Below are 20,838 nucleotides of genomic sequence, written 5' to 3' on the forward strand. Positions count from 1 at the left end.
TTTTTCTACTAATAATTCCAGAGAATTCCAGACTTCTCACACAGGCACAGTAGACATTTTTAATCTCAACAATACTCCATGACAAACTGATCTACGGTCTCGTATGGAAGGTGTCCTGTTCTACCACCGTGTTTTTGAATTAATAATGTTGGGAGAGCCAGCCTATCAATATGAGTATGAAGTAAAAGTGGAATAGCTTTTCGGCTCTTTCAACGTGGTCATCGGGGCTGCTAGGCCCAAGTTCTCCTGCCTGACTGCAACCGAGTTTGCAGGACAGTTGCTCACACTCCCTCCTGCTTGGGCTGTGTAGGCCACAGCTGCCACACTAGAGGGACATTACTGATTCTTTTCTTTAATGCCACCACCAAGACCATGTACCCACCAGGCCTGCCTCTAGGTCTGTGTAGCTACAGGCCCTCCTCTGCCCTCCTAGGCTGAGCCTCTGCATGCCAATTAGGATACTAAGAAACGGGTGCTTCTGTTGAGGAATGGTGCATGAAGTGGATCTCCTCATCACTTCTGGGGGACCCCTGAGGTTTGTTACCAGCCCTGTTGACTAAAAATGTCTGAAGATATTCTTAAAAGCATGGCCTCTGGTTCTTTGCAAACTAATTTTAGGTTCTCGTTGTGGAAAATTTCAAGTATGTCAGAAGAAAGAAACCCAGCACCGCTAAGTTCTCTCCGTGGCTCACAAGGACAGGACCAGAGCATCTCCAAACATGCTTTCTGTTTTGTTTCTCACATGTTCCCACAGTTTTGAAATGGTTTTTAAGAAAACCTCACATGGAAAAAGAAAAATTTCAGGAGACAACAAGGTAACTTAAGTGGGTGAAGGTGCTTGCCACCAGACCCAGGGGCTTGGGTTTGATCTGCCATCACCACACCATGAAACGGTTACACTACTCCCCCAAGTTGTTCTCTGACCTCCACTCATTTGCTGAGACACACATACCTCACACACAGATAAATCAGTGTGTGAGGTATATGTGTCTCAGAAAATTTATTTATTTTTTACGTGTATAGGTGTTTCATTTGTCTGTTTGTCTGTCTGTCTGTCTGTGTACCATGTCCATGCCTAGTGCCTGGGGAAGCCAGAAAGGGGCACTAGATCTTGTAGCACTGGAGTTACAGGCAGTTGTGAGCCACCATGAGGGTGCTGAGAACTGAACCTGGGGGAGGAGGGGTCTGAAAAACATCAATGTGTGTTCTCAGCTGCTTAGCCATTTCTCCATACTCAATAGAAAAAGAATTTTTGAAAGAAACTCAGATGTGATGGTTGATTTTTTTCATTGTCATCTTGGCTGGGTTTGGAGTCCTCTAGAAGACACTCTCCTTCCTATATCTATGAGATGTTTTCAGAGATGTTCGACTGAAAGGGAACCCACTATGCATATGGCCGAGAGGCACCACCCCTTGGGTAGGAGTCCTCAGAATAAATAAAAAGAAAAAAATCAGCTCAGCCCATCGTTCATCTATGAATGCTTCCTGGCTACAGACTCATTGTGAGCACCCACCTCCTGCTTCTGCTGCAGAAGCTACAGCCACCCTCAGCACCCCACCTTCCCCCTCTTGATGGTCTGTGCCCCTCACACCATGAACCAAAACAAATCCTACTTTCTTTAAGTTTCATTTTTCCAGGAGCTGCTTTTGCAGCAACAAGAAATAGAACACTCCAAGCCCTGTGCCATTTCAGTCCTTTGCAAGTGTACTTCTATAGCCTTAACACAACTGAGCATCTCCTGGTGCAGCCACACCCCACAAAGGTCCCTTTCAAAAACAGTGCAAGAAGATGCCCACTGGGAAATCTGAAATACAGCATCACCCCACACGCACACCCCCGGGGTGACTTGAGACAGCTTTTCCAGAGGCCACGGTTTACAGATTCAAAAAGTTCTAGATCTCAAAGACACTGGGGAGAAGTTAGATGTGGTAAGCAAGTCTGTGTTCTGTCACTAAGTGAGTTCCAGGACAGCCAGAGCTACACAGAGAAACCCTGTCTCAGAAAAAAAAAAAAAAGAAAGAAAGAAAAAGAAAAAAGAAGAAGCTGGAAAGGTTGGTGTACTTGCTGGTTTTGTGTTTCAGCTTGAGACGAGTCTTCAGAGGAAGGGAGCCTCAGTTGAGAAAAGACCTCCATGAGATCCAGCTGTAAGGCATTTTCTCAATTAGTGATCAATGGGGAAGGGCCCAGCCCACTGTAGGTGGTGCCATCCCTGAGCTGGTGGTCCTGAGTTCTATAAGAAAGCCACAAGGAGCAAGTCAGTAAGTAGCATGCCTCCATGGCCTCTGCACCAGCTCCTGCCTCCAGGATCCAGCCCTGCTTGAGTTCCTGTCCTGACTTCCTCCAGTGATGGACTATGATCTGGAAATGTAAGCTGAATAAACCCTTTCCTCCCCAACTTGCTTTTTGGTCATGATGTTTGTGCAGCAATAGAAACCTTGACTAAGACAGTTGGGGGTTCACTTAGTGGCAGAGTATTTACATGGTATGTGGAGACACCCTGCATTTGGTTCCCAACACCACACACACACACACACACACACACACAGAGAGAGAGAGAGAGAGAGAGAGAGAGAGAGAGAGAGAGGGAGAGAGAGAAAGAAAGAGAGGTAGAGTAATGGAGAGCCTGAATAACAAGCGAAAGCCAAAGCAATGTTTTTAAACAAGCATATTTGTACATATAAGTCCAAACATACCTATAAAATAATTTGATAATAAGAAATTTGACTATGTCACTTACATCATTAAAAAAAAATCTATACATTAAGGGGTCACCCAGGTGGCTCAGTAAGTAAAGAAACCAACAAACCAGAAGACCTGAGTTCAGTCCCTGAGACCCACAGAGTAGACAAGAACTGACTCCTAAAGTTGTCTGATCTCCACATAGGAGCTGCAGCACTCATACATACATACATACATACATACATACATACATACACATATACATACAGAGAGAGACAGAGACAGAGACAGAGACAGACAGAGAGAATGTTTTAAAGTTTATATACTCATGCTAGCCCCAAAAAAGACAGTGCTTTCATAACTACCCATTGGGAAATGGGACATTGCCTCATCCTTGGGGTTTCATGAAGCACCAACCTTCTACCCACTGACTACTGGCCCCAGCCAAGGCTGCTCTCCTATCAAGAGAATCCTGTGAGGGTCCACTAGACCCGGGCAGTCAGCCAGTCCCCAGGAGTAGACATCCTTAGGCACTCGAGAGCCATGGGAAGGGCACACCATCCCCCTAGTGTTTCTGTGGCAACATCAGTTTGTTATGTATACTTCCATTCAGTAGCACTTAGAGATTGGGGAAGGGTTTAGTATCTTCATGATTGTACACAGGCATTGTTCCATTTCATCTAGCCAAATGGTGTCCCTGGCTACAACAGTCTAATGATAAAGGGTAGGTGACACTGTCAATGGGGGCTGTAATCCTGCCAAGAATAAAACCAGCTGAAGCACTTGAAAGAAAAAAAAAAGAAAACCAGGCTGAGCTGTGGGGCCAGTGATTGCCCTTGAACCCAATCATACACTAGTGCTGTCTGAAGGATCATCTTCCTGGTCAGAATCCCTAACTCCACCTGAGAACTGTTCTCAGCACCTCCTCTGATATCAGCCGACCATAAAACGAGGAGAAGAAACACAACAGACACATTCCTACCCAGAGAGGGTGATTTAACTCCTGCTTGCTGGGACTTATTATAAAAGCGGAAATATAAAATCCTTACTGCAGCAGCACGGGTCTCTGGGCTGCCAGGTGACCCCCAAGCAAGTCCTGTGGCTTTACTGCAGTTTCTTTAGCATTTGGATGCGCTAGTCGAACACCATAGCACTAGGAGCCAAATAGCGTTATACAATTAAGGTGGAAAACATCGCATAAATGCAACGGAGGCCAGGGCTTAAATAGCCACATATGGTTTCACAAAACGTACTCCGGATCATCAGCCAGCAGTAAAAACACACAGGAGGGAGATGGCCTGGCTGGAAATGAACTGAAAATTGATAAACATGTAGTTGCTAATGCGGTGTTTATTATTTTTTACTGGGATAAAAATTAACTTGTGCAGCCTTGGCTAGCCAGCGGCTTGAACTCTACCATCTGGGTGGTGGAATCGGCTGTTTCTGGAACTCCAGGTTACAAGTTAGGGTTGCCAGACCGTATTCGTGAACAGGCCCTGCATGTCCAGATAGCAGAATGGGGAGAGGTTTCAGCAAAACACTATAGAACCCGTCGGGGCAGCAAAGAGGACGACCAGGAGGGAGCCACTCTGTTTTGAATTTGTACATGTACCTGTGTATGTCACACTGACATATGTGTGTCAGTGCATGGGGAGGTCAAAGGTCAACCTTGGCTATCATTCTTTGGGAGCCATCCATCCTGTGTTCTGAGACAGGGTCTCTCACTGGCTCTGTGCTCACCTATAAAGCTACTAGGTTGACTGGCCAGCAAGACCCAGAGAGCTACCTGTTTCTACTTTCCTAGCACCAGGCTTGCAAGCACAAGTCACCAAACAGTTTTTTATGTGAGTTCTGGCGGATTGAACTCAGGTCTTTGTGCTTGTGTGGCCAGTACATTACCGACTGAGCCATCTTGCCAGTACTAATCCCACATTTCAAGTGGAGAAAGAGGCTGGCAACTTCCTGGAAAATCACCTCAGGAAGCCAGACAGGCTGCAAATCCTGGTCTTCTAGAGAGGCAAAGAAGAGATTGCAAGGGATGCAGGAGCTGGGGGTGGGGGGTGTGCAGGGGGATCATGAGGGCACTGGGGGCAAGCCTGAGCAAGCACAGCCAGTCATGTGACAACCCCAGCAGCTGCCCCAGCTGCAGAGCTGACCTCTCTGTCCCCAAGGGCCCTTTGTCATCAGCTGGATCAATTTACTTCAGCTACAGTGTCTTCACAAGCAGGGACTGAATTATGACTCGTGGAAATCCCCTCTGTACCAAGGAATCAGGTAGCTTTCAAACTCCCAACAATTAATGGCTCTTTTGGTCAAAGGAGAACATGAGGCAGGGAGGAGTTGGGGGAGGAGGGGAGAGCAGCAAGCAACGCTCTGGGTTTCCAAACAGGCTGTTCGGTTTCTAGTAAATTAGAAGGGGTGGATGGTGGAGGTACCAGTAATGTTACCCTGTAGAATGCGGTCTCCTTTGACGTCAGTGAGATGTTTCTCTCCCTTTCTCCTTTTGCCCTCCTTCCTCTCTCCTTTCCCTTCCTGTGTCCCTCCCTCCTCCCAACATCTTTACACAGAGTCATGCTGAAAACAGCTCTGAGTTTTACAACACAGCTTCCAGACGCAGAAGATCCCCACCCCCACCCCCACCCCCACCCTGACAACACTGCAGGGCAGAATGCAGGCTGTAGTGGGAGGCAGACAAAAAAAAAATGTTCATGTGACTCAAAGCAGGAAGCAGGACACATTGCTGGGAGGAGGCGTCACCACCACAGGCTGTGCATTCCTGCCTTGCCTGGCCAGGTTAGCCATCCCCTCCAAGGGAGCATTCCTCTGTGACAAGAACACACACTGGTCTCAGACAATCCTGAAATAGAATCTTGGCGAGCATGCGCCCTGCTCTGAGGCCACTCAGCCTGGTGTCCTGGCTCCCCCTGTCTCTTCCCCAGAGATGTGTTCTCCACACATCAAACAGTAGCAGCTGCCCCCTTGTCAGAATGGAGCTAGTGAAAATAGCATTGCAAGGCTGGCCAAGCACTCTAGAGCCAGACCAGAAATGCTGCTGTTTTTATTTAAATTGCATCTGCATATACCCACGCACATACATAATGCATGTGTGCACACACAGGTTCATGCACAAATGCACATGCACGATTACACATGCACTCACAAGGACACACATGCAGGACTGCTTCCACAGAGCATGCTGTGGGTATTAGAGGGGTTGCTTCCTGGGTGGCTAATCTCAAAAAGTCTTCTTGTTTCTGGAATAAAAGGACTCTGGTTTTTTTGGGGGGGTTTGTTTTTTGTTTTCCTTCAGGCAGATTTTTTTGCAGTTGGTTTGTATATGCATTATATATATGACTATGATATGACTCTTTGAAGACAGAATACATATATAATATGAAGGTAGAACTGGGTCTATATGGGAAAGGAGAACTTAAAGGAGGTGGGGGAGAGGAGATGGGGAGGGAAGTCAGGAAAGGGAAGGGAGTGGGAGAGGGGTGAGGGAGGGGATTGGGGTTGGAGTGAGGGAGGGGACCTGGGGGAGGGGTGTGGAGGGGAGTGGGGGGTGGAGTGAGGGAGGGGAATGAGGGGAGAAAGATAAAATGTCATATGTCTTCTCTCATGTATGGAACTAGATTTAGCTATATTCACATATATAAATGGCATAAAAGCAGGAAGCCTTACTTAGAGGAAAGGGAGAGGGGGACAATGAGTGAGTAGTGGAGGAAGGACAGGGGAGGATAATAAGGAAACAAATACAAAGTATATGGATGAAAATGTCATCATATGAAATCCATTATTTTATATACTAAAAAAAAAATACTTCAATGAATTAAAAATAAATAAATAGTTTTTAAAGGGACAGGTATATGGGATAAGACCTTGACCCCAAGGCTTTGTCCTAATAGGCACAAATGAGGCCCCAGATGGGGGTGGGTGTAAAAGCAGAGAGCAAGCTTGAATATCCTGGTGGCCCCACCATCCTCTGCTCTAGAAAGCAAGGGTATCAGGAGGCCTCAGAACAGGGAGCATTTTGTAAGCCAGTGTCCCAAACATTCTTACAGGCATGAGGTCATGGGGAAAAACACATACACAGAAAGAAGAGAAATTTTGGAATCTATTCCAAAATTAGAGGGGGAAGATAATGAAATGTGTGTGCACGCACCCTTGGTCTGGGAAACCAGAGACTGTATGAAATTGCCACGAGCAGATAAAGCCATTCAGTAAGAGATGGAGTCCAACTCACAGTGAAGATATATTTAACATGCATAGATGGATGGAAGGGCAGCTGAACAAAGAGAATGAATTGTTTTAGAAAACAGAGATGGTAAACAGGACTCAAAGCTTTTGGGAGGGGCTGGGCAGGTTTGGGAAATAACAGTGTGTGAGTTAACAATGAAGAACATTCTAGACCCCATACCCGGGGGTGGATGGAAGTGGGTGTGTCTAACCAAAGGCAAATCTGTGTGCCTTCCATGGGAACAGTGAGCCTTTATGTGGTCCTGTGTACCAGAGACCTACCTCTCCTATCATGACACCCCATTGGCTATTGTTGAGAGGGGATGACTACCCTTCTGCTCACCTACAATGCAAAGGTTCCAAGGGGCCTATAGGAGGCTGAACTCTGACATCGGAAGTTAAAGCCAGCTTCCTCGCTCTTGTTCTCTCTTCCTCAACTGGAAAATGAAGACACAGAAGGAATTTAGGATGGAAAGAAATGGTGGCCACCTGCATGTAACCTTCCAGTACTGCTTGAGAGCTCTGAGTCCCGGGGCACACACTAAGGGCTGGACTGACAGCAAGGGAGTAGGCGTCTTGGCTGGGAACAGCCTGCTAAAGGCTCTCATTTCTTCACTGTATCCTCATGGGGGCTTCTTCCTCACAGGAGACATACCTAACTGTTTTGGGGTCACTGCAGAGGTGCTTCACACAGTGGGGCTCCTTTACGTCCTTTCAAATGCATCTATTGTATGGCAGTTTTCTCTAAACTGAGCCACTCTATCTCAGAGGAGAGTTAAGATTCAGAAAGTAAAATGAAGCTTTCAAGGCTCCAGAAAAAAAAAAAAACAAAAACAAGAAAAAGACAACAATAACAACAACTCACAAATCTCATGAAGTTCCTAAGACTTACAAGATACACAATGCTCCTCCCAAAGGCTATATGAGCAGAAACATTTACTGTGGAGAAGAGACTTTCTCACCAGTCAAGCTGCCTTCAAGTGGTATGGGAAGCTCCAGAGATAGAGCTTCTGGGAACCATTGCACATACTGGGATGGGATTTCCAGTGCTACAGCTTCCTTTGAGTCATCCAGGAGCCTAGAAGTAACACTTCCATCACCCTTGCTCATTGATTGCTTCATCAAGTTGGACTTCAGGGGAATTGTTACGCTGGTCTGTCACTGGTACCCTACCAAGGATGAATTTTTTTCACATCTTATTAGCATAGCATGTTAATGTCTTGACCCACAGATGTGCACGAGGCAGCATGTTCCTGCCAAGGCACATGCTCTCAACTCAAGTCTCATGTTAGACATTTTCCTGAGAAAGGTAGTGATTGAGATGAGGGCCCAGTGAGGAACCCAAGCGGAGATCCTGCATGGACAGCATTTTCCTCAGATCACAAGGAAAGAAGGAGCCTGATCCTTCCCCCATCCTATGCCGCTCAACAGACTGACTCTACCAACCTACCTGTCCTAATAAGAACATCGACTCTTAGCAGGAATTCCACCATGGGCTTCACAGGTATGCTATTTCCAGAATAAGGGGATGGACACGTAGCTGCTGGCAGGTGTTCAAGTGAGGGCTTCACAAAGATGTCAGATAACAGCACACAGGCCAATCTGTGTATTTGTGGTATGAGTAAAGGTGATAAGCAGATGTTGTCATGGTTACCTGACCTGGCTTGTTGCCAGCCTCCACTCATGGGGGACCACGGCTTCCAGTGTCCCTGCAAAGCAGGACCAATGGCAGCCCACACATGCAGAGCTATATGGTGATGATCCTGGATGGATAGACTTAGGATGCTAAGTTTGTCCTCTGTCCACTGAGGGTGATCACAGCTCATGTAACACGTGGAGAGCTCTTGGAGCCTTTGCATTGTAGGGCTTGGAGCAGACCCTAAATAACTGGAGTCCATTTTTATTGCTAACAGCCAGTGTTCCCTGTGGTTTGGCCCTGAGTAACTAATGATATTCGCTGAGCAGATTTTTATGAGCCAAGCATACTATGTATGTGCTGTCTACCTACACTGACCTGAAAGGTGGGTATAGTGTTCTCCATTTCGCAAACGGAGAATCTGAAGCTCGAAGCAGGTAAATGGCGTGCCCTACATCACACAGACAACTAGTGATGAAGGGACAGCTCATATTAAGGTTAAGACAAGTTTTCTTTCTAAGAAGGCAGGCCAGCAAAGGCAGAGGAAGGCATGTATTTCAGGAAAGCACAGAGTGACTATGCCAAAGGCTATCCTTCCCTCCCCTTGACTCGTGTGTGTGTGTGTGCGTGTGTGTGTGTGTGTGTGTGTGTGTGTGTGTGTGTGTTCACCTTCAGCCTGGAACAGCACTTTTGGCTGGCTCACTCATCTACCACATTCAACGTCCACATTCAAACCTGATCTACCAAAATGCTCTTTTCTCAAAGGGTGTGATGATACATCATTACCACCCAGCACTCAAGAGATAGAAGTAAATGGATCTCTATAAGTTCAAGGGCAACATGGTCTACATAGAGAGTTCCAGGCCAAGACAGGACATAAACCAGGGTCAGTCTGATCATGAGCACTGTGATTAACGTGGTAAGTCACTTCAAAAAATAATAAAATAACAAAATTAAATTAAATTTAAAAAAAAAAAAAGCTCAACAACCAACCAAGTCCATTGGAAAGAAGCATCAGACATCTGGGTAATGACAAATTAGTTTTGGGTCATCACAAAGAGAAATCAAGGGGCTAGGGAGGTAGTTCAACTGATAAAGTAACTGCCTTGCATATTTGAGGGTCTGAGTTTGACTCCCAGAGTCTTCATTTGAAAAGCCAAGTGTGGCATGCTTGCATTCCCAATGCTAAGGAGGCAGATACTGGCTAGGCCATCTTGCCTATTTGATGAGTTCCAAACCAATGAGGGATGCTATCTTAACAGAAAAAAAAAAAAAAAAAAGGTGGGGGAGGAGGAAGGGGAAGGTAGAGAGAACCTGAAGAAGACAGCCAAAGTTGTCCTCTGCCCTGTGTATGCACACCAACATACGAATGCACACATGCACATGAAGAAGAAAGCAAGGAGGGAGGAGGGAGAAAGAGAGAGAAGGAAAGAAGAAAGGAGGGAGTAAAGGGAGACAGGAAATCAGGAAGTGACATGCTTCCCTGAAACAGGATTCATGTCTCTCCTTTATCTGAGGAAAAACTGACAAGCCCAAAGTCTCCACTGAACAGAAAGAAGTCAGCCCAGATGGACCTCCAGCAACCACAGTTGAACTGCAATAAAAATGGCCTTCAGGGAGCGGGGTGACCAACGGTGCTTCGAATGGAGACTCCTTGTTGCTTTCCCTTCTTGGCAAAGTCGTGTCTGTGGAAGCCAGTGTCTTAGAACTCAAACACCGTCATTACAGCAGACCAAGCTTCCCATCAGAAAATCAGCTGTGAATCACACATAAGCAACTAAGCCACTGGAGGGAAGCGAGAGCATGAGGGTTGTGTTTAGCAGTAGTTGAATCCTAGCAAACGGGGAACATTTTCTGATTACTGCTCATGTTCACAAACATCACCTCCCAGACCATTGCTAGGGCTCTCTCTCAGGAAGGCTCTTGCATTTTAGTGTTTACAGGAACCTGGCACTTAGCAACTGGCAAGTGGGTTGTGTTTAAGGCTGAGTCATGTCAAACAAAGCCTTTCAGCTAAGGGTCACTTACCTGAGCCCTCATCGGCTAGAGTGGAAATCAACTTCTCTATTGCCTCAGTGGCTGGAGCAGACGAATCAACTCACTGGAGAGTGTGCTCATGGTGTGGGTTCCCTTCAGTCATCCAATGGACCAGTTTCCCAGTCAAGCCTAGAAACAAAGAGGAGGGGATCTGAAAGCATGTGGAGCTAAGTTGTGTCTCTCTCGGCCTCTAGAAAGTGCAGCTACAGAACTAGAGGAGGCCAGTGAAGAGGTGAAACCAGGAGCCAGTATGCCCTACCTGGGAAGATCCTAACAAGACAGCTTGCCATGACTAAAGCAGGTGCTGGCATCACACCAGGCCTGCTCAACAGGTGTCTAAATATCAGACACACACCAAAGGGGTACCCAGAACCAAGCAGCTAACATAGCCTATCATCTGGATTAAGTGACAAAGACCCAGCTGCCAACCAGTAGAGGTGGGGGTTCCTGAGCTCTGAGCATAAGGAAGACTTGCTGAGAATCTTGAAGCTTAGGTTATTTGGGAGTCTCTGATACTAATGTATTTCTCAGGAAAAGGGCAGGAGAGAGTGGGAGGAAGAGGCAAGAGCAAAGGCTACAGTAGAGGCAGCCAGAGAAAGATACTGGTAGAGCCCGTGTGCCAGAGTGCATGGTGATGTCATGACATTAGCTGGGTGGGCTACAGAGCATGCCCAGAGTATGTATATTTACTCAAATACAGCAAAGACAGGGGAAGCTTGGAGACACCAATGGTAAATGAAGAAGTGGTACCAAGACCTCAAGCACATCATACTTAGTTGGAGGGAAAGAGATCATGTGCACCCCTAGCATGCACACTGAGGCTGCTTAGAGCCCAGCTGGCAGGTCTGCCCCTTTAGGGACACAGAACTACACGAGACAGAATTTCTTAGTCAACAGAGCGCCCAGGATCTCAGTTCCTTTTAAAAAATCAATGAGCTAAGCTAGTGTCGTAGAAGAATCGGCTGAGGAGATAACATCATGACTGAGGGGTGTGATGAAACTGTCTGGGGTCCAGGGTTGTAGAGAGTGCAATCAGGATACCCGTAGTCTGAAGTTGTGTTCGCAGAGATGGCCCTGAGATGACGTGAGTTCAGGTTCCCATAGACAGAGACTGGAGTCAAACAGGAAAGGGCAAACTCATGGCCCAACGAGTTGTCTGGTTATGGCCTTTCCGTGCACACTCTGCCAGACGCAGCACAGTGTAGCCTTCCAGACAACATAACACTCGGTCACTCCGAGGGCCGTGCATATCGTCTGTGCACATGTACCTGTGTGTATGCAAGCTAAGGAGCTTTCGGGGAGAAGACGGCAAAGCTTCCAACTGTGTTAAAGAGTTCCCATCTTATTCCAGAGCTTCTGTGGGGTGCCCTCTGTGGAGAACCCTGGGTTTCATTTCCCACCCATCCCCTAGTTTCTGCTTCCTGTCGTGGGTAGAGTGAGAAGCAGCTAACAAAGAAGGGGCTCCAGAGGAGAGATCAGAAAAGGGAAGGCAGGTTCCTGTTCCTCTTTCCTTGTGCTCCTTTGCTTTTGTCTCTGAATGCTCTGCAACACCTGACACCTGGTCATGTGATGAACAACCCGTTGAGATATGGTGCCTTGAACTCTTCTCTCTCTCTCTAAATATTGATTGTATTTATAAGAGTGTGTGTGTGTGTGTGTGTGTGTGTGTGTGTGTGTGTGTGTGTGGATATGTTTTCGGTTAGTATGGTGTGGTGTGGTGTGGGTAGGTCTGTGTATATGTGCATGTTTGTGGTGTGTGCATGTGTCTGTCTATGTCTGTACTATATGTGTGTGTATGAATGTATGTGTATGAGTGTGTGTATGGATGTGTTTGTAGTTAATGTGGTGTGGTGTGTGTGTGTTTGCATGTGTGTGGTATGTGCATGTGTCTATCTGTATATATTTGTGTCTGTATGTGTGTCTGTGTGTGAAGTGTGTATATACTTGTGTGTATATATGTGTGTATGTGTGTGTGAGTGGTTGGTGTGGTGTGGGTGTGTCTCTGTGTGTACATATGTGTGATGTGTGCATGTGTATGTCTCTGTGTGTATGTGTGTATGTGTGTGTGAGTGGTTGGTGTGGTGTGGGTGTGTCTCTGTGTGTACATATGTGTGATGTGTGCATGTGTATGTCTCTGTGTGTATGTGTGTATGTGTGTGTGAGTGGTTGGTGTGGTGTGGGTGTGTCTCTGTGTGTACATATGTGTGATGTGTGCATGTGTATGTCTCTGTGTGTATGTGTGTATGTGTGTGTGTGTATCTGTGTGTGTACATAAGTGTAGGTTCCCAAAGTGTCAGACCCTCCAAAGCTGAAGTTACAGGCTACTGTGAGCAACCTGTCATTGGTGCTGAGAACTGAACTTGGATCCTCTGCAAGAGGACTGATTACCCTTAGCTGCCAAGCCATGTTTGCAACCCGACCTGCTCAGCCTCTTCTCACAAAGCAGCAGATGGATTTCGTGAGGTCTCCCTGCAACAAGCTTTTACCTTGATCTCCTTCTAAGACCCAGTGAGGCCACACCATGAGGTTAGAGCTCTCACCCTCACAAAAGGAAAGTAGGAAGACAAGTTCTCAGTCAAGGGCAAAAGGAGCGGCAGCAAGGAGAGAAATGACAGCTAGAGAAGGAGTCAATGACAAGCTGGATGGGTCAGTCCTGAAAGGCTCAGAGCTGCCTCCAGGGCAGAGAGCTCAGCAAACAACACACAGAAGCTGGGGATAGCAGTGCACACTTGTGATCTCAGCACTGAGGTGGAGGCAGGAGGATTGGAACTGAAGGTCAGTCAGCCTTGGCTACTTAGTGTGTTTGAGGCCAGCCTGAACTACGTGAGCTCTTGTTCACATACCCCAATAAAGACACACACGCACACACACACACACACACACACACACACACACACACACACACACACNACACACACACACACACACACACACACACACACACACACACACACACACACACACCATGGCTTCCCTGCTGCTCAAAGCCACAGAGCAGAACCGAAATCTCCCACAAGCCTCATGGCAGGTACCCATGTAGGCCGAGCTGCCAGCCACAGGCCACACGCAGCTGCTGTGGTTGACAGCACAGCTCCATCCCTGGCATGTTGTCACCTCCTGAAACAAGAGTGAAAGTCACCGCATCCTCAGCTCCATCCTTGAAGCAGCCTCTGAACCACACCCCCAAACTGTGGCCCTCCGAGCAGAAGGCCCATGAGGGAACAGAAAGTCTGATGCCTGTCAGTCACTCCAGTACCCAGGTGCAGCTCTTCAAGCTACAGATAACCGGGTGACATCACCCAGCTGTTATTATCAGCACTGTGAGTGTTTACTTCATCTTCAAAGAGAGTTCCAGACTGGTATCTAGTGACTAAGTGGAGGTCAGAGATCCTCTGACATCAGTCATGCCCAGAAGGGGCAGGCCCAGTTGCTCTCGGTGACCATGTGCAAACTTTGAGCTCCTTCCTGCCCAGTGCCTCTCCCAGGCTCCATACATGCCCTGGCCATGAGGCTGTCCCTGATGGCTGCCAGTCACATAGACACGTGGGTGTCACCTTCTATTGTTTTCCAGAGCATTCTCTCTGGAGTCCAAACATTGCCACATTGCCACGTTGACAGTTGACACCACCTCTTAGTGAGCCTGCCCTTTATGACCCAACACAAGACACAAAAGGCATCAGACTGGTATTTCCTTTACCCCATAGGGATTTTTTATGGGGTTTTTATTTAGTTTCGTTTTTGGTGTGCTTCTGAGAATTGTCCTTTTGTTCTTCCGTTTGGTTGCAAAGAGCACTCTCCAAGGAATTCTGCTCAGAAAAAAAAAAAAATCACACAGCTTTTAACCTGAAGCTTGTATCTCCAGAAGGAGACCTTCACCCACTGCCACATGCTCCCAGGAAAGAACAGCTTAAAGGACAGATGAACCTGCCATGGGGCCCTACTCCTTGCTGCTGGGCTCTGGGTAAGGTGAGCAGGGGCAGAAAGGCTGCATCTTCATGCTGGGACTCAGGAAGAACCTCATTGTCTGTCTTAGGCAAGGACCTGCTCATCACACAGCCCAGATGTGAGCAGTTATTAGATCAACACTCCCCATACCACCACCATGGAGGAACCACTGACATTTGCCTGGCCCTAGCAAAGGCCACCAAGGCCATGTCTGGGACTTTGAACTTTCAGTCACTCCCTAGTGAGGCCGTGTGTAGTATCGAAAGCCACCATCTTTTATGTTGTCTACCGAGGTAGAGGAAGTTTCTCAAAGACAAGCGATTGGAATCAGAGTTCAGAGGAAGCTGGCGTGAGAGCAAGGGGAGCCCCTGGCCTGCCTATCGCTGTACCAGAAGCTCCAACTGCCTCAACTCACAGCATTCTTACTTGCAGCTACATGGCCCCACCAACTTGGGGTGACCATTGCTAGGCTGAGCAGGACCAACCGACCATCTGCCTGGTCATGCAATGTGCAAGAAAAAAATGAGAAGAATGTGCTGGAAGGTCAGAGCGCTAACCATCTAAGGCGATGATGGGTAGGCACCAAGGCCCAGGGACATAGAAGTGTTCTGTAAAGGAGTCCCAAGTCTCCATCGGGTGGGTAATCTCATCTCTGAACACAAGGAATGCTCTTAGAACAGGTTGTACCTGACCCGCTACGGTCAGCTCTGCACTGTCCGTGGAGATTCCTGGTATGACCATCCTAACCATGTGTTCATCTTCCTAGTACCTCATCACCAACCTAAGGGTTGACTGAAGCCCAGGGAAATGAATGACCTCACTACCCATCACCAGAAGAGACTCTCAAACCCAGCTGCCCCTTCAGAGCTGACTCCTGGCATAAGAATGCCCTGATCTGGGCACAGCCCCAGAAACCTATCCCTGGACTCTGTCCGCTGACCACAGGAAGAGCTCCAGTTGAGTCAGAGGGGAGTCTGGCTAGTGGTAGGGCTGCAGGATCCGGCTTAATCCCCTTACTCATCCAAAAGGTCACTGGAGGGGCAGCGGCCTTAAGGGGCAGAGCATCAGTGTTGACTACGAGTCCAAAGAATCCACAGAAGGCCCCACAGTGCCCCCTGGCTCCAACCTCAGAAATGGAGCCGACCCTGACTCAGAGAGGAAACAAAGGCTGACTCACTCACCCTCCACTTCCTCCTTTTGCCCAGCTCAGCCAAGACCAGCACTGGCTTCCAGCGACAGACAGGTGACCACTACTTGCAAACCTGCAAGGGGGAGCACAGGTTCACTCTGCCAGGGACCACCAGACCTCGATTTACTACTGCCCTCACCCTCTGTATCTTCCACACAGTGCACGGCTGGTAATGGCGCTGTCCTGTCTTGTCCTGCCCTGACCTTGGCTGTGTTATTCTTCACTTCCCTGTTCAGCGCACAGCCACACTTTCCAAACATCATGAATCATCAGTACAGAGCAACGGCCACTTAGTAAAGCAGGAAACCATTGCACGCCAGGCCTGGACAGAGCAGTTCCATGCTCTGGCCTCTCTTGTCCCCTGATCACTGTGACACAAAGCCACAGTGGAGGTCCCAGGGACTATTGCACCACTGGGTATTCAGCCCTTACACCATCAGCCCTTATACTGGGCAGGATCTTCCTAGTTGAGCCTTCCCTGCCTGAGCTGGCTAAAGTGAAGCTGGTATCTCCCAGTCTCAGAGGGAGGGAAAGAGGTCAGCTCATTCAAAACCCTGGCTGTTAGAAAGACTGTATCCGGTGGACAGCAGAGCCATCAAACAGACATAGGGCTTCCTCTTGCAGCCTTGCAGTTATGAACAGAGGTCGCCTCTGTCATCAAAGCCCCTGCAGACTAGACCATGTACCCTCTGAATAACATGCAGCAAGTTCCCAAAGAATGGACACTAATGAAGCCCATACATCAATCAACAACAGGGACTGATGAAATGGCTTAGTGTTAACAAACATGGGGATCCAAGTTCTAATCCCCAGAGCCCACATAAGAAGTAAGTGAAGCACAGCTCCCGGTTCTGGGGAGACACACTGGAAGAGTCTGTGTTTGCTGACATCTGCTCTCTCCAATCTGTGAGCTCAAGTGCAGTGAGAGACCCTGTCTCAAAAAGTAAGGTGGAGAGGTGACTGAAGACACCACCCATGTGGAGCCATGTCTTCCCTGTATGTATGCACACACAATCATGTTAAAAAATGAAGACAGCATGAACATGAAGTTTCCCTGACAAGTCATGTCTATCCAAGATGACCTCTTGTGCTCTCTGTCCCATGGTCTAGACTTTGATTATTTTTCTGAGTTCCATGGAGGAATCACACATGGCTACATTCTCTTAAGGAGCCTCCATGTGGCGGCAGCTGGATGGATCAGGACAGATGACCAGGGTCAAGGGTAGAGACAGGCATGGCAGACCTTTCTCCTCAAATACCAAATATCCAATATAGTAATCAAATCCCAGATTGCAGACATTATGGAATTAACTAAATTAGCCACTGCAGACCATGGTTCTGGATAGCCAAACAGATCCAAGTGTCTTAAAAATATATAAATCACAATGTTCTAGCCCTTCATGTCCAGAAACAAATTTTAGACCCTTGGAGATAATAGAAGTATGGCCTGAAAACAAAACAAAACAACCTGTTCCTAGAGCTGGAGAAAGAGTTCAGTGACTAAGAGTACTGGCTGCTCATAGAAGACCCAAATCTGGTTCTCAAGACCTACAGAGAGGCTCACAAGCATCTACAACCCCGGCTCCACGGAGTCTTCTTCTCACCTCCACAGGTGCCCGGCGTGCACATGGTGCACATACACATATGTAGACAAAAAACTCATACACATAAGCTAAAAATAAATTTTTAAAAATCCTGATATCTCATCAGACATCTGGGAGAACCAAGGTCCAGATGACTTCCCGAAGGTCACACAAGGTAAAAACAGAGCCAAGAGAGCTCACAGCCTCTGGCTGGTAACTTAAGGTTGTTTTTATTTATCATAACTGTCATTGCAGTGAATAATCTAGGAGCCAAATCAGATGTCCTTCACACCCTCTGAAGCTACTCTTATGATGAGCCAGAATGTTCTGCATCAACCCAGGCATGTGAGAGGATCTACCGAGTTACCTGATAGCCTTAGCCAGAAGGTCAGCAACTTCTTCAACAGAAGTTATGCATTTTGGTGCCACCATATTTTCAAAGGAGTCCTTTACACAGAAAAAAAAAAAAATAAGACTCAATGAATTAGAAAATGGCTGTCACATTTCTTTTTAAGATCTAGGGAGCAAATTTGAAAGAGGGTTGATTTTGTGTGCCTAGTCTGTGCCAGCTACTTGATTTCATCCTTGTACTGTAAAAACAGTATTGAATGTACACCAGCGGACACAGTGCGTACCAATAAAACTTTATCAACAACGTATTATAAACACTCAGTCTAGCTCAGGCAATGTTTGGGCCTGAACCTAAATCTCTGATTGGCTTCCTTCCCATCACCTCAGATTCTGCAGATATCAGGGAATGAACCATCACCGTGTCCCTGCTACTGTAGATCAGGCCCTCAACTGAGAACAACCAAGGACGAGAAGCACAAGAAAGAATTTGTTTCACTTTTCCATTAAACATGATGAGTTCTTTGAATTTCTAATTGGAAACTTTCACACATCGCTTGAGGTTGCTGCAATTCACTTCCTGCCACCCGTTGACTGTGTATTTTGAGCAAAACTGTGGTAAAGGCCAAGGCTGCCCTTTGGCCTCTGGTGGTTGTCTGGAGTGCACTGCCCTGACTCATGGGTACTCAGACAGCTACTGCAACATTCTTCAACCCCTTCCTAAAGCTCTGACTGCTTTCATAGCCAGGGCCTGAACTAAGAACTCAAAACCAAACAGAACACAGCTAGGAAGACTGCAGCTTTCCCTCCTGTGAGCAGAGACTATGAACTGAGCAGAAGGACACTTATCTTCCCCCACTTTCTTGTGGGACTCCCCACATCCCTGAGTTGCACCCTTCTCCCACAGATCATCCTGATGAATCGAGAGGGAAGACAGGGCAGCCTCCTTGGAGCGTCACCCAGCTCCAGTCAGTGATGTAGAGGCAACTGAGCTAGTCCTCACACTGAGTTATGAGGATATGACATATCCTCACCCTGAGGATGTGAGTTCTTCTGTGATTGGCATTTCTGGATCTTCCCTGAAGAAACCTCACTGCAGTCAGGGCCGCAGCCTCCCTGTGCTGTTGCTCACACTTAAGCACTGGGGGGCATCTACAAATGTGCCTCTCTTAGCATCCTCCCAGTGACTCGAGGACACAGGGAGATGAAGCAGGACCCCGAGGCTCTGCACTAAGGGCTGCTTTCCTACCAAGGCACATTCACATCTCAGAGCTTCCAGGGGACTGTGGCCACGCATTTCTTCCTTTTTCTTGTTCTATCAGGACGCTTTTCTCAGCCTTCCCATGGAAAAATCTCAGAGCAGGCCACTTCCTGTTTTTATTTTCTTTTCCTGCCCTTCTGGTGTACCCTTCGACCTTCTGTCCTGTGTCAAGATCCTTGTCCTGAACTGAGAACTAGGCGCAGACATGTGTCCCAGCACCGAGCAGCTGGCTCAGCAACTGGGAAAGGAAAGACCCAGCATGCCCTGCTCATTCCTGTCCGCATGCTTGTGGTTAAAGACAATGGCTACTTTCAAGCCCTGAGTCACTGCCTCACCTAAAAAGAAAAAGAAACAAACAAACAAAAAAAAAAGAGGCCCAGGCGGAGGGGGCGGGGGGGGGGGGGGGGGGGGGGGGCGAGGGATGTAGGAACCCGGAAGAATCTGTAGGCAGTTAGTGGTTGCTTCAGTAGCTCAGCCACTACTTGGTAGCCCATGCTCCTGAAGCAATTCTAAGGACACTCTGCCTCCCACCACATAAAAAGCTGGGAAAGTGGGGGGGGGGGGGGGGGGGGGGGGGGGTGAGAAAGTCATAGAAATGATTGTGACCAAAGTAACATTATATACTGGTACGAAAATATAGTAAGGGGCTAGAGAGATGGATCTGCAGTTATGCGTACTGTTCTTACAGAGGACCAGAGTTCAGTTCCCAGCCCTGACACAGAAGCTCACAACCCTCTGCAAATCCATTTCCAGGAAACCCAACACTCTCTCCTGGCCTCTTGGAGCACTGTACTCACACGTGCACATAAACTCACAAAGGCTCATGCACATCACATGTAAATCAAGTATAAATAAATCTTTAAAAGGTAATCCAAGAGAGTGTTGTAATGCACTCATTACCGTATAAATTAATATCTGATCATTTTTTTAAACGTTTTCTAAAAAGCAGCTGAGAAGACCAAGATTTGGTTTGGGGCGTACCCTCTCATACTACATGCAAGTTATAAGTAAACATTTGTTTCTGAGTCCTGCCTTTCCTGTGGTGCTGCGCGATTTCCCCACCCCCACCCCCAACCCCCTGCCAGGAGCATGCGCTGTTCCTTCTTTTCTACACCAGTAGCCTGACTCGGCTTTCTTGTGGAGTTTAAATCAGCAAGCACTGGCCAGGGATCGCTTCCCAAAGACTGTTCATGTTGCAGAATGGATCATTTGCTTTGTTTCTTCCATACCTGCCCCCACGCACAGACCAGATGCAGACAGGAACCACAGAAAACACACCAGCAAAGCTGAGGACACCCCCCCAGGCAGAAACTCTTGCTAAGCTGTCCGGGAAACCCCAGAGGGAGAATGTAAAACAGTCAGCCTGTGATGGGTTAACCAGTATCCATTATATGGGGAATTTCCACCATTTACATCAACCAAGAATGAGAGCAGAAAGGCCACCAGTCTGAAAGGGTCTGCCTTCCGGGGAAGCATATCATGCTTAGATGGTGGTATCTGAGATGCACTTTTCCAACTGGAAACAGCCTGTCCCGTTCTTCCCTTTTTATGGGAGTTCCAAGTACAGTTTTTGTCCATCCTTTCCTGAGGCAGCCCTCAATAACACACTAAACATCTAGGAGAAGGGAAGGTGCTCTTGGGAAGCCCCAGAATCGGCTTTACAGAGTCGCCTGCCCACAAGGGACGCTTCTGGCCTCAGAAGCCTTGGTGACACCCTGTGTTGAGTGGACCTTTGCAGAAACAAGTCAGCTTTGTGCAAACCAGAGGGGCGATGTCAAGTTCCCACAGCGGAAAGAGTCTGATTTATTCTGTTAATAATAGCAAAGGCCTTAGTTTTCCACCTTGAATTATATAAATGTCACCAGGAAGAAGAAACAAAACATTATCTTTGGTTGAAAACACTGTCAGTCTTTTTTTTTTTTT

At 47.5% G+C, this 20,838-nt stretch overlaps 1 long non-coding RNA gene across 1 annotated transcript in view; it reads right to left on the reverse strand.

The window, feature by feature from the left end:
• The window catches only part of LOC110300474, a 63,537-nt gene that overhangs the window by 20,871 nt on the left and 21,828 nt on the right, over positions 1-20,838 (reverse strand). The window contains exon 2 of the long non-coding RNA XR_003837431.1: positions 10,581-10,718. This is a non-coding gene — a long non-coding RNA (uncharacterized LOC110300474). The remainder of the gene's footprint in view (positions 1-10,580; positions 10,719-20,838) is intronic.

This window comes from Mus caroli, chromosome 8 (genome assembly GCF_900094665.2).
Source record: "Mus caroli chromosome 8, CAROLI_EIJ_v1.1, whole genome shotgun sequence".
Lineage (NCBI taxonomy): Eukaryota > Metazoa > Chordata > Mammalia > Rodentia > Muridae > Mus > Mus caroli.